At 50.5% G+C, this 10,361-nt stretch overlaps 1 long non-coding RNA gene across 1 annotated transcript; it reads right to left on the bottom strand.

Annotated features, from left to right (window-relative positions):
• Positions 1-5,871: 5,871 nt before the first annotated feature.
• On the bottom strand, positions 5,872-6,269 carry LOC136992430 (uncharacterized). Its single transcript, XR_010884679.1, has 3 exons — positions 6,149-6,269; positions 6,015-6,069; positions 5,872-5,916 (listed from the first exon to the last, which is right to left on the bottom strand). It is a non-coding gene; the product is annotated as an uncharacterized lncRNA (long non-coding RNA).
• Positions 6,270-10,361: the final 4,092 nt, after the last annotated feature.

The raw sequence follows: 10,361 nt of genomic DNA, 5'->3' as shown, positions 1-10,361 counted from the left end.
AAACCAGCAGAGAGCAGAAAGCAGAAAACAGCAGAAATAAAGGAGAAAAAAGCAGAAAAGAAAGAATAAAAAGCAAAGAGCAGAGAACAAAGCAGAGAATAAAGAGCAGAAAGCAAAGCTAAGCAAAGCTAAACAAAGGGCAAAGGGCAAGGCAAAGAGCAGAAAACAGAACAAAGGGCAAAGCACAGAGCGGGAAGCAGGCAATTAGGCAGAGAGGAAAGAGCAAACAGCAAAGAGATGAAAGCAATGAGCAAAGCAAAAAATGTAAAGCAGGATAGCACAAAGCAAAGAATAAAGAGCAAAGCACTAAACTAAAGTAAGGTAGAGTGGAAGACTAAACAGTAAAGACTAAAGACAGAAAAGTAGAGAAAAACAGGGGTAAAGCAAAGAAACTGGGAGAACAGAAGAAAGAGACAAAATAAGAGACACAAAGAAATAACAAAAATTAAAAAAAAAGAAATCTTTTCCTTAAGAAAAAAAGAGGACAGAGGAGGACCAAGATTAAAATAAGAGGATGACAAAAAAAAAAAATCTGTCTTCCTCTTATTCTAAAAGTAGAAAGGACCAAGAGCAAAGGGGAAAACAGCAAGAGCAAATGTGTGGCGCAGGTACTTCAAATAACACAACAGAAACAAACAACAAAGCCATCTTTATTTGAAAGCAGACACAAACTCAGGCATCTTGAACATCTTTATTGCTCAAAAAAATACACAACAATCTCTTTATTACAACATCATAAACAAATCTTGGCCTTCCATCACCACAAAACCAGCAGCCTTCCCTTCCCCCTACCGGAACTCAGCATCTGCACGAGCACAACAAAGTTACATTTCAGTTACACAATCCATTACAAAGCAACAGACAAAACATCACAAACAAGCCCACACTCTGCATCAGCTGCCCATACTCTTCAGCATCCATCTCTACAATCTCACCACTACCACTCACATCCACCCACACATACTCTACCTTCCTACAGTAACAAGCAAGCGCCACAGGTTTTTTAGACAGCCCCCAGTAACAGGGTTACCGAGTGCCTCCAAAAACCATCCTGCCTAGAAAAACCCAGCCCCAAGCCAAAACTCTGCAGCACTATTGGCGATGATCATCGCCTCACAGAGTGGCCGGGACCAGGAAAAAAAAACCCAGCCAGGGGAAAAAAAAAAAAATCCCCCGGCTGGGGTTTTTTTTTTAAATAGTTAAAAAATTCTAAATGCTAACTCCACCCTAGAGGAAAATAAAATAGAATAAAAACAACACACATGCATACAAAGTTAGACACATTCAATACCCAGCCCACCCAACAACCACACAACTGCCCACTCATTCCCACCATCACTGCTAATAAGATAACCACCACCTTCCATCCCTTTTTTAAACACAACACTGTATCAACATGAATAAGAATCCCCCAAAATGCCCACACCAATCAAGGCAAATTTTCTTTTTTCTTTTTTTTTTTTTTTTTTTTTAAAGAAAACAATATTTTTACACCTTACTGAAACCCCTCAAAAAGTTTCATGGATACATTACTCTGCTCTGGCCACAACCATTACTACACCCACAAAAAAGGCAGCTCCAACCACAGACACGGGCACACAGACACGGGCACACAGACACGGGCACACAGACACGGGCACACAGACACGGGCACACAGACACGGGCACACAGACACGGGCACACAGACACGGGCACACAGACACGGGCACACAGACACGGGCACACAGACACGGGCACACAGACACGGGCACACAGACACGGGCACACAGACACAGAAGACACTGCCAGCCAGAAAGCCCTATGAGGCCACAACCATGTGGCTCGGATGCTCTGGATGAGCCCAGAAAAGAGTCAAATGCCACTGCCCCTGATGGAAAGGGCCTGGCAAAGCCAGGCAGATCGATGCAGAAGAGGCCAGCAAGAAAGGCCTAAGGACATGACGATGCAGGGAAGAAAACCCTGAAAGGAGGCCAGGAAGACGCAAAACGAGGGAGGCCTCGGAAGAGGAGCGGCCGACAAGGCCTCGATGAGGGCCACGGAGATGACCGGCCACAAACAGTCACGGTGCAAAGATGGAGCAACAGACAACCCCTTTTAGCTGGCTGCACAGAACAAGATGCCATCCATGGGCACAAAACTGATGCATCAGACCACTCAAAAGACAACAGATGCCTACCGCACTAGTGCTGCACAGCATGCTCCTCGAGCACAAGGAACAAGAGCAACATCAAGACCTGAGCAAAAGATAGCACAGCTACAACGCACACCACATAGACTACACAACATCACAGACAGAGGCTGGAGCTGCCCTGCCTAGAACACACTCACCTTCTGCCACGCACACCCCACCGCCTCTGCCTCACACACAGCACTCATCCAGAACAGCGCTCCACACTGTACTCACTGTCAGCACACACACAGACACACCACCAAGACACACCAACACCCTTTGCCCCTCAGCTTAGCCTTCGCACTGCTCTGGGTCACCATCAGTCTTCAAGAGGCATCCTCAATGGCAGCCACATCCTCTCTGATCTTCCTCCAGTTGCCACATTCACCTTCATCACCTGCCAAAACAGAGCGCAAGCGGTCACCCCCACGCCGGTCAGCTCCAGCCTCGTCCGCCAGAGCACCCTCCACGCCAAAGCCCCGCTGGCACTGCGCTCACCTGCACTGCGCCAATCCCAAACTCCAACGTTGTGGCTGGCGGGACACCCACGGCACCTGCAAAAAACAAAACAAAACAACATTTCTCCTCCGCCAGGCAACACTCACCAACCCCACAACACCCAACACCAGTCAACATTCCAGGCCAGCACTACTTTCCTCTGCACACTACCATAGCTAAAACCCACAAGCAAGGCAGCTCCAGCCCCAAAAAGACAGACACACACAAACATCAGACAGACATGAAGGAAAGCCCTACACAAAAAGAACTATTCCTACACGTAAGACACTGCCGGCCGGAAAGCCCTATGAGGCCACAACCACATGGCTCGGATGCTCTGGATGAGCCCAGAAAAGAGTCAAATGCCACTGCCCCTGATGGAAAGGGCCTGGCAAAGCCAGGCAGATCGATGCAGAAGAGGCCGGCAAGAAAGACCTAAGGACATGACGATGCAGGGAAGAAAACCCTGAAAGGAGGCCAGGAAGATGCAAAACGAGAGAGGCCTCAGAAGAGGAGCGGCTGACGAGGCCTTGATGAGGGCCACAGAGATGACCGGCCACAAACGGCCTTGATGCAAAGACGGAGCAACCATCAGCCCCTTTTAGCTGGCTGCACAGAACAAGATGCCATCCATGGGCACAAAACTGATGCGTCAGACCACTCAAAAGACAGATGTCTACTGCACTAGTGCTGCACAGCATGCTCCTTGAGCACAAGGAACAAGAGCAACATCAAGACCTGAGCAAAAGATAGCACAGCTACAACGCACACCACATAAACTACACAACAACACAGACACAGGCTGGAGCTGCCCTGCCTAGCACACACTCACCTTCTGCCTTGCACACCCCACCGCCTCTGCCTCACACACAGCACTCATCCAGAAGAGCCTGTCACCAAAGGAGCAATGCACTTCACTCCTAAGAGGGAAGCAGCACTACATTTATTGCAGTAAGACAGCAACTTAACAAAGTTTACAATTAAATAAGAACAATTTAATGAGGTTCAATTGGCAAGGTTCACTCAGTTATTTACTGCATGAAGGACAGGGTCAGATGCATGTGCAACAGAGACCCTCCCGTTGAGTCATGAGGTTCAGACTGGACCCCCTTGCTTTCTAAACTCCTTTCGAGAGGAGCCTAGGTGCGGCTGGATCCAGTCCTACTCCCAGACTTGGTCAATGGTTTATGTCTAAAGGAGTGAGTGTGAAGGGAACCCTCTCATTGAGTCATGAGGTTCAGACTGGACCCCCTTGCTTTCTAAACTCCTTCAGAGAGGAGCCTAGGTGCGGCTGGATCCAGTCCTACTCCCAGACTTGGTCAACAGTTTATGTCTAAAGGGGTGAGTGCAAAGAGAACACTCCCGTTGAGTCACGAGGTTCAGACTGGACCCCCTTGCTTTCTAAACTCCTTCAGAGAGGAGCCTAGGTGCGGCTGGATCCAGTCCTACTCCCAGACTTGGTCAACAGTTTATGTCTAAGGAATTATGCACGCAATTAGTCAGAGCTATAACTCAGGAAAGTTTCACAAAGTTCACAAAAGTTCAGTATGCTATTAATCACTTGCTGAGGATCTGTCACAGGCAAGGAATCTCTCTCAACCTCGAGAAGTAACCTGGAGAGGCGTCCCTGCTCAAGAGGAGGTTCTGCAGTGCAGTCCGCTGCCCTGCAGGAGGGCTCAATGGGCTCTGGGCTGCCCCCTATTTATTGGGGGGGGGGGGGGAGATGATTGACTCATAGTCACATTGGCATACTAGACAGGCCTTAGTCGGCACATGCTCAACTAGCCCCTACATACGTGCTGTTTACAGGGAAATCAGCTTGAGGGGGACAGAGCACATCAGTGCTGGGGGGGGGGGGAAGGAGCACACCACCACAGAGCCCTCCACACTACACTCACTGTCAGCGCACGCGCACACACACACACACACACACACACACACACACACACACACAGAGTCAAGACACACCAACACCCTTTGCCCCTCAACTTAGCTTCTGCAGTGCTCTGGGTCACCATCCATCCTCAACAGCAGCCGCATCCTCTCTGATCTTCCTCCGGTCACCACATTCGCCTTCATCACCTGTCAAAACAGAGCGCAAGCGGTCACCCCCATGCCAGTCAGCTCCAGCCTCATCCGCAAGAGCACCCTCCACGCCAAAGCCCCGCTGGCACTGCGCTCACCTGCATTGCACCAATCCCAAACTCCAACATTGTGGCTGGGGGGGCACCGACGGCACCTGCAAAAAACAAAACAAAACAACATTTCTCCTCCGCCAGGCAACACTCACCAACCCCACAACACCCAACACCAGTCAACGTTCCAGTCCACCACTACTCTCCTCTGCACACTGCCATAGCTAAAACCCACAGCCAAGGCAGCTCCAGCCCCAAACAGACAGACAGAAACATCAGACACAGACACAGACATGAAGGAAAGCCCTACACAAAAAGAACTATTCCTATGCATAAGACACTGCCGGCCGGAAAGCCCTATGAGGCCACAACCGCATGGCTCTGATGCTCTGGGCAAGCCCAGAAGAGAGTCAAACGCCACTGCCCGTGACGGAAAGGGCCCGACAAAGCCAGGCAGATCGATGCGGAAGAGGCCGGCAAGAAAGACCTAAGGACGTGACAACGCAGGGAAGAAAACCCTGAAAGGAGGCTGGGAAGATGCAAAACGAGGGCGGCCTCAGAAGAAGAGCGGTCAACGAGGCCTCGATGAGGGCCACGGAGATGACCGGCCACAAACGGCCACGATGCAAAGACGGAGCGACGGATGGCCCCTTTTAGCGGGCTGCACAGAACAAGATGCCATCCATTGGCACAAAGCTGATGAGTCAGGCCAAGCAAAAGACAATGGATGCCTACCACACTAGCGCTGTACAGTGTGGGCTGTACTCCTTGAGCACAAGGAACAAGAGCAACATCAAGACCTGAGCAAGAGATAGCACAGCTACAACACACACCACATAGACTATGCAACAACACAGACACAGGCTAGAGCTGCCCTGCCTAGTACACCCTCACCTTCTGCCATGTACACCCACCGCCTCTGCCTCTCACACAGCACTCATCCAGAAGAGCCCTCCACACTACACTCACGCACACAGAGTCAAGACACACCAACACCCCTGGCCTCTCAACTTAGCTTCTACAGTGCTCTGGGTCACCATCTGTCTTCAAGACACATCCTCAATGGCAGCTGCATCCTCTGATCTTCCTCCGGTCACCTCATTCGCCATCATCTGCGAAACCAGAGCACAAGCAGTCACCCCCAGGCCAGGCAGCTCCAGCCTCATCCACAAAAATACCCTTCACAAAGTGCCATGGGCACTCCGCTTACCTGCACTGTGTCAATTCCAAACTCCAACACTGTGGCTGGGGGGAGCCCACAGCACCTGGAAAGAACAAAAGAAAATTACTCCTCTGCCAGGCAGTGCTCACCAGCCCTACAACACCCAACACCAATCCACTCACCTGACATGCTCAGCCATGCCTGGAAAAGGCCCACACGGTACCTGAAAAAGCAGAGCAAAAGACATCACCAACAGGCAGCCCAACACCACCCACCGCACAATAAACCTCTGACCCGACAAGCTCCCCCTCTCATCTGCTCAGGCTCTTGTCAGCACTCAACTTCTCCTCTCCACAACTTCCAGCAAAACCTGCAAACACAAACAGAAAGCAAGCGCTCAGATCATGCCTGCAAAACCACAGCCCACCCACATCAAGCATTTGCTCCCACACCTTCACCTGCTCTGCTCACCCATCCCGAACACCATGCTACGGGTCGCCAGGCCGAGGCCTGCCACTCACCTGTAAAACCAAAACAGTGGTGGGCAACACAGACAGCGCCAACGAGACAACAGCCCTACCCTAGGCTCTACTTCCACTATCGGACTGACACTCACCTTGCTGTGCTCCTCCTGCATGCAAGCAACCTACTCTCCACATTGCTCCACACCTATAAGCACAAAGCAAAAATTGACCAGAGAACCGCTGACCGCAACACTCCGCTTCCAGCAACAAATCTCTAGCTCACCTTCCTAGGGGCGTGACCCTTTCTTCCTCCATCTCCCTCGGGCCCGCTGGGAATGCTGCACCACATCTACAAAAACAACAACATAAGGTGCACGCAGAAGCTGACCAATCACCATTCCAGTTCATCACTGCCACACTCTGCACGCTACCATTGCTAACACCCACAAGCACGGCAGCTCCAGCCCCACACAGACAGACATACACACAAATATCAGACACAAACATGGAGGAGAGCCCTACGCAAAAAGAACTATTCCCACGCATAAGACGCTGCCGGCCAGAAAGCCCTACAATGCCACAACCATGCGACTCTGATGCTCTGGACGAGCCCAGAAGAGAGTCAAACGCCACCGCCCGTGATGGAAAGGGGCTGGCAAAGTCGGGAATATTGATGCAGAAGAGGCCGGCAAGAAAGACCTGAGTTCATGACAACGCAGGGAAGAAAACCCTGAAAGAACGTGAGAAACACACGGAAGAAGAATGGCCGACAAGATCTCAAAGATGGCCGCAAAGATGACCGGCAACAAATGGCTACGATGCAAAGCCAGTGCGACAGACTACCGCTTTTACTTGACTGCACAGAAAGAGACATGATCCATTAGCACAAAGCTGATGAGTCAGGCCAAGCAAAAGACAACGGATGCCTACCGCATTAGTACTGCGCAGCGTGGACTGTGCTCCTTGAGCACAAAGGAGCAGAGCAGCGTCAAGACCCGAGCAAAAGATAGCACAGCTACAACACACACCACATAGACTACGCAACAACACAGACAGGCTGGAGCTGCCCTGCCTAGCACACCCTCACCTTCTGCCATGCACACCCACTGTCTCTGCCTCACAGCACTCATCCGGAAGAGCCCATACTATGCTATGTCAGCGCACACACAGCCGAGACACACCAACACCCGTGGCCCCTCAACTTAGCTTCTGCAGTGCTCTGGGTCACCATCCATCCTCAACAGGCATCCTCAATGGCAGCCGCATCCTCTCTGATCTTCCTCCGGTCACCTCGTTTGCCATCATCGCCTGCCAAACCAGAGCGCGAGCGGTCACCCCCGGGCCGGTCGGCTCCGGTCTTGTCCGCAAGAGCGCCCTCCGTCAAAGCCCCACGGGCGCTCCGCTCGCCTGCGCCGTGCCAATTCTAAACTCCAATATTGAGGCTGGAGGGACACCCACGGCACCTGGAAAACCAAAACAAAGTTTCTATGCTGACAGGCAGCACCGACCGGCCCTAGAACAACTAAAACACCATTCTCATCGCCCATTCTACCTCACCTGAAATCCTCAACCATTCCTGCAAAAGGCCCACACGCTACCTGAAAAAGCAAAGCATACAGCCCCAGAAGCCAGGGTAGGGGTCAGAAGCAGAGCCACAAAAGAGCACGTGGCAGTGGGTTCAGGGGCACGGACGGAACAGAGGAGTTGGCAGGCAAGACTGCCGATGGTTTCCTTGTGGTCCAGAGGAGTCCAACAGTTTCTTCCCTCTCAGCGCCAAGGCTTGGGCAGGAAAAGAGATGAGCTCATTAGTTGTGTGTAGGATAGTTTCTGAGCCTTTGGGGCACATGTGCTTACAGTTGGGTTTAGTGTCCAATGATGTGACTTTTCTCATCATACTGCACTTGCAGGGTGGGAGGACGCTTCCTTCCCTCTTCAGATAAAGTCGGGACTCTTCTGCAAGTCTACATACCACAAAAATCCCACATGGTTTCTCCCTGAACAGGGCTGACAATATTTCTGAGGAGCAGCAAAACATCCAGCAAGCGAGCCAGAAACCAGACTAGCTGATGAGAGCGATACCTCACACACATCCCAATTACTAGAAATGCTACAAAAACAAACAAACAAATAAAAACACATACACACACCCCTCTAGGGTGTAAATGTAGGAGGAAATGTTTTCCCAGGACCTCTGCTGTCTCCTCTTGTCTGCAGTCCAGGAGAGGAACAACAATTCCTCAAGTGTGATCCTCTTGAAAGAGTCCAGTGATGAAGCTGCATCCCTTCCACGGTAAACACAGAAACACCAGAAAACAATACTGACAGGTAACAGAAGATACAACTGGAGACTCAGAAGCCCTCTTCCACCCCTGAACACCCCACACCGAGATACTGACCCCAAAAAAAAGACTGTCTGCCATAAGCAGCTTTCTGGCATGCTCACAGCTCCAGCTTGAGCCATTCCCTTGCTCTTACATCAAGGAATAACCTTTGCTTCTCCAAACGCAGCAATAAATCTTCCTGAGTAGCTTTACTTCCTCAAATGCTGTTATTTGCCAAGGCAATTCCAGACCACTGCTCCCATAGGAGAACAAAAGCAGAATGAACTCCCTGGCCCGAGACCCTGGCTTTATGTAACACTAATCCCACCCACTGACCCACCCACAAGCCCTTGGAAGGGGAGGGGCAAACCACCGGCAGCCATAAATACACAGGGCTAGGCAGAAGCAAGGCTTTTTCTTCCCCTCGGTATCTAGAATGGAGAGCACAGAAAGGATAAACAGACCTCTTTGATGAAACGGACCATCTACTTGGTTACTGAGACTTCATGTACTGTATCCATAATATCAGGAGGTATGTTCTCTTTTTACCCTAACTACACTAGCCTTTGCATTAAAAACTAGAAATCAGTTCTGCTTATGCTTAGGAAGAAAGCTCCAACATTCCACATAACCTATAAAGGGCACACTATACCACACTCCTGTGATTGGTTCAAGCCTGCAGATAGTACAGCTGTTCTAGCAGGGCAGCATTTCCTGTAGGGTGAAGCAAGTTATCAAAATAAACTCCTGGAACATGTGTGCTTCTGTAATGTGAGTACTTCCAAAGAGAGATGTTTCCTATATAGTACCTAGAGTAATTAGAAAAAGGGGTCAGTGGGCAGAATGGGTAGATCTCCAGGGGAACACGAGCTCTGTTTCTCTAGATGAATGAGACACACAAGGAGACAAGAGGGGTGCTAAGAGGACTGGAGAACCAACACGGGGCTCTAGGGCACAAAAAAGGCTTCCAAAAGAGGTTCTGAAGGCACTAGAGGGGTCCTACAAGGTCTAAAGGGCCAAAACAGAGCTTGGGAACAAAAGGAAGGCTGAAAGAATAGTCCAAAGTAAAAGAAAGGGGTTCCTCAGAGCTATACAGGACAAACAGAGATCTATGCAAAACAACAAAGTTCTAAAGAGGAATCCAGAACAGATGAGACATCTCTTATAGAGACTAGAGAAGAACTAAAAGAAGCCAGAAGAGAACAACCAAGGTCTCCCAAAGGGTCCAGAGGAAAACAGGGTGCTCAGGCAGCTGAACAATGAAAAGAGCACTCTAGGGCATAAAAAAGGCTGCAGGAAGAGTTCTGAGAACACTGCAGAAATCCTAAAGGAGCTAGAGAGCCAAAAGACAACTCTAGGAAACAAGAAAGGCCAAAAGAGTAGTCCAGAACATGCTAGAGGGGTCCTAGGGGGACCAGATGGGCAAAAAGTAAAAACAGGGGAGCAAGGAAGACCTGCGGAGGTGGTCTGAGGGGACAAGAGAGGTTCTGCAGGGTGTGGAGGGCCAGAAGGCAGCTCTGGGGCACAACCAAGGTCTCCGGTCGGGTTCTGGGGGAACAAGAGGGGTCCTAAGGGGTCTAGAGGGCCGAGAGAGAGCTCGGGGACAGAAG

This window comes from Apteryx mantelli, chromosome 7, assembly GCF_036417845.1.
Source record: "Apteryx mantelli isolate bAptMan1 chromosome 7, bAptMan1.hap1, whole genome shotgun sequence".
NCBI classification, from domain to species: Eukaryota; Metazoa; Chordata; class Aves; order Apterygiformes; family Apterygidae; genus Apteryx; species Apteryx mantelli.
Note: the sequence above shows the minus strand (reverse complement) of the source record. Positions and strands in the feature narration are given on the sequence as shown.